At 44.5% G+C, this 4247-nt stretch overlaps 1 long non-coding RNA gene across 1 annotated transcript; it reads right to left on the bottom strand.

Moving 5' to 3' along the window:
- Positions 1-2714: 2714 nt before the first annotated feature.
- Positions 2715-4247, bottom strand: LOC139533438 (uncharacterized). The gene is made up of 2 exons (XR_011666749.1): positions 3874-4247; positions 2715-2937 (listed from the first exon to the last, which is right to left on the bottom strand). It is a non-coding gene; the product is annotated as an uncharacterized lncRNA (long non-coding RNA).

Raw genomic sequence — 4247 nt, 5'->3', positions numbered from 1 at the left:
AACTGTTGGACCTCTCGCAGACCATAACCACCAACTGATGGACCTCTTGCAGACCATAACCACCAACTGTTGGACCTCTTGCAGACCATAACCACCAACTGTTGGACCTCTTGCAGACCATAACCACCAACTGTTGGACCTCTTGCAGACCATAACCACCAACTGTTGGACCTCTTGCAGACCATAACCACCAACTGTTGGACCTCTTGCAGACCATAACCACCAACTGTTGGACCTCTTGCAGACCATAACCACCAACTATTGGACCTCTTGCAGACCATACCCACCAACTATTGGACCTCTTGCAGACCATAACCACCAACTGTTGGACCTCTTGCAGACCATAACCACCAACTGTTGGACCTCTTGCAGACCATAACCACCAACTGTTGGACCTCTTGCAGACCATAACCACCAACTGTTGGACCTCTTGCAGACCATAACCACCAACTGTTGGACCTCTTGCAGACCATAACCACCAACTGTTGGACCTTTTGCAGACCATAACCACCAACTATTGGACCTCTTGCAGACCATAACCACCAACTATTGGACCTCTTGCAGACCATAACCACCAACTGTTGGACCTCTCGCAGACCATAACCACCAGCTATTGGACCTCTCGCAGACCATAACCACCAGCTATTGGACCTCTTGCAGACCATAACCACCAGCTATTGGACCTCTTGCAGACCATAACCACCAGCTATTGGACCTCTTGCAGACCATAACCACCAGCTATTGGACCTCTTGCAGACCATAACCACCAGCTATTGGACCTCTTGCAGAAGATTTGCTGGTACTGCACGTCTCCTGCAACGGCACGGTTATGGTCTTAGCATTTTACACTTTTTTGTGGAATAGACGTAGGGCGTAAGGTATCAACCGATTGGAAACTTAGTGTTTAGAGACAGACTAGTGTATTGTTTAGGGACAATGAGGGACATTGGGAGCTGCTTTGGAAAGGAAAGATCAGTCAACAACTGGGGGGCTGCAGAAGGTGGGCAGTTCTTACACAGCATGAATTGTTGTGTATGGGAGATTGAGGAGAAATCACACCTTTAAATCACTAATACACCACAATACATTTACTGTCTCTAAGCACAATCCTGTACAACCAAAAACCCCTTCCTCATCTCAATGACCTGTCTGTAAACCTCCCCCAGCCCACTGACTTTGACAAATGATTCTTGTCATAGTAGCCCTTGGCAAGTTTTTGTTTTGTACACGTGTCTTTGCATTGTGTTTTGAGAATCTGCAGAGAGAAGAATGAGGTGGTTGTGTCATTACTGTTGTAGTCATGACTTTATACTTTTCAGCGTCACTTGCTGGTTTTTGTCCCACAATCTTGTTGTGCTCCTCTCATGCTTGTGTACTCAAAATTCCGCTGTATTGGTGTATTTCTTTTCGCAGGGCACTGTGGAAGGACTCCAGATAACCCGAGTTTTACAAAGAGAAAAGGTACGAGAAAAGAGGTAGACTAAATTGATGACATGGTCTGGGAGGTTCTCTGTGGTCCTCAGGCTACATCTAACCACCTGTAACCCCATAACACAAACACTACCCAATTCATGTTTATGCCATGCTTACTGTAACTTGAGCTATTTTAGCCATCAGCTTGTACATATTTTTGCCAATTTACAATCACCTTGTGCAGAGCTTGGAATTGGAAACACATGCTGGTGGAATCAGATTCTGTACCACCCAGAGCAAAACAAACAACAATTCACAAATTAACCACCCCACTAGTTGTATTGATCACTATTAGACTTAGCACACCTAACATGGACATTTCAATATTGTCAGCTTGCTGTTAGTTAAAGAACCAACTTACCAACCATAAACAATTTATACACATTCATCATTGCTTCCAACACACAAAGAGTGAGTTAGCTATATAGACCATTTTATTTTTAGTAACGGAGTGTTTTCCAGACAAGGGGTGGAATAGATTGCTACCAGATTGAGCTATTCTTATTTGCTAATGTTGGCTAGCTTACGTTAGCTAACGTTAGTCAAACAAACAAACATGTTTACTCTGCTAAAGGTACCAGTCTAGCAGTGACTACCATGGCATCGGCAAAAGGGATTAACAGTGTGTGTCCAAAAGATAGCTAGCTAGTTATATGATTTAGCTGATGGCTTTTAGAGTTCAATACAGGACTGTAATGCTAGCTAGCTAATTTACTTAGTCCAGCTAGGCTAGCATTCTAGCTGACATTACATGACCTCTTATCGAGAATCTTCCATTTTGTTGTGAAGGGGGAAACAAACGATGGTATCGCATCACTTCTCAGCTGTTGTCTAAATGGATTCCACATCAGTTCAGCCTGAAAATTCCTCTGATAATCTTTGGGAACCGTAAGCATCATTCTTGATGATCGCAAGCCACTGGGTAAACCTCTGGTAGGTAGAACGATGAAAGATAACTCATTTTCGTGCTTGTTTGTAATTAGCACAAACAGATACAGAACACCACACAAACGGTAGTGAAAAACAAACATAACTTTTTTTATAATAATCCCTAGAGAAGTTTTGAGATTACTTTGTGTTGGTCGTTCGAAATAAACAATGCAATCCACATTTGTGGGCACGCCCCTTCTACCTAGTATCTGCATTCCCTTTAACTTTGTGGTTCACTATGAGCAGCCGAATACACAGGAAGTCCAAAGTTCCCCATTCGTCCAGCGAAATGAAAATGCACTCGTTTTAGGTTGTGGTTTGTATAATTGACATCTTTATGACTATATGCTGTGACAGAGCCAGGGTGACATTTCCCTTTAAGGGAGATGGTGGTCTAGCAACAATAATGTCTCTCTGCCATTCTCTCTCCAATTACTCCCTCCTTCCTTCCATCCTTCCACACTTGAGTTTTCTCACTCATTTCCTAATTAGCCTAATGGTGTGAGAGGAGATGAGATGCACACCTCTCCAGACCTGATGAGGAGGAGGGGAGGACAGGGAGAGGGGGGAGAAGGGGATTGAGGCGAGGGAGGGAGGGGGGGAGGAGAAGGGGAGTGAGGAGAGGGGAAGGGAGGGGGAGGAGAAGGGGAGTGAGGAGAGGGGGAGGGAGGGAGGAGAAAAGGAGGGAGGGGGGGGGAGGAGAAGGGGAGTGAGGAGAGGGGTGGGAGGAATAATGGAGGGGGAGAGGGGGAGGGATGGAGGAGAAAAGGAGAGAGGAGAGGGGAGGGGGATGGAGGGAGGGAGGGAGGGAGGGAGGGAGGAGAAGGGGAGGGAGGAGGGAGGGAGGAGAAGGGGAGTGAGGAGAGGGGGAGGAAGGGAGGAAGGGAGGAGAAAGGGAGGGAGGAGAAGGGGAGTGAGGAGAGGGGGAGGGAGGGGGAGGAGAGGAGAGGGGGAGGGAGGGGAAAGGGAGGGAGGAAACATAAAAAATTATGGATATTAAACATGTAGGTACATACAACTGTCTTATATTGGTTGAAAGCTTAAATTCTTGTTAATCTAACTGCACTGTCCGATTTACAGTAGCCATTACAGCGAAAGCATGCCATATTTTTCCACCGGCACATGTTTCATTAATTAAATTCCTTTGATAATCTTTGGGAAGGAGAGGGGGAGGGAGGGGAAAGGGAGGGAGGAAACTGACCTGCCTTAAAACCTCTCTGGGATAGGGGTCCCGCTAGCGGGACAACTTCTGGTGAAACTGGTGGGCGTGCAATTCAAATAAATAATACAAAATTATGGATATTAAACATGTAGGTACATACAACTGTCTTATATTGGTTGAAAGCTTAAATTCTTGTTAATCTAACTGCACTGTCCGATTTACAGTAGCCATTACAGCGAAAGCATGCCATATTTTTCCACCGGCACATGTTTCATTAATTCACAAATAGCGATTAAATATTCACTTACTTTTTGAAAATCTTCCTCTGATTTGTCATCCAAAGGGTCCCAGCTATAACATCTAGGGGCGTTTTGTTAGATAAAATCCTTCTTTATATCCCAAGAAGTCTGTTTAGTTGGCGCCATCGATTTTAGTAATCCACTCGTTCAACTTGCAGAGAAAGGAATCCAAAAATCTACCGCTAAACTTTGTTAAAACAAGTCAAAATAAGTTTCTATTGACTCCTCCTCCTATACTTTCTATTGTATGAAAAGAGCACGGGCTCTCCATATCTATTGTGTTATAGTCTCCTACATTATTTTAACATTTCAACAAACTTCAAAGTGTTTTATTTCCAATGGTACCAATTATATGCATATCCTGGCTTCAGGGCCTGAGCAAC

The sequence above is a fragment of the Salvelinus alpinus genome, chromosome 11, assembly GCF_045679555.1.
Source record: "Salvelinus alpinus chromosome 11, SLU_Salpinus.1, whole genome shotgun sequence".
In the NCBI taxonomy this organism is placed as follows: Eukaryota; Metazoa; Chordata; class Actinopteri; order Salmoniformes; family Salmonidae; genus Salvelinus; species Salvelinus alpinus.
Note: the sequence above shows the minus strand (reverse complement) of the source record. Positions and strands in the feature narration are given on the sequence as shown.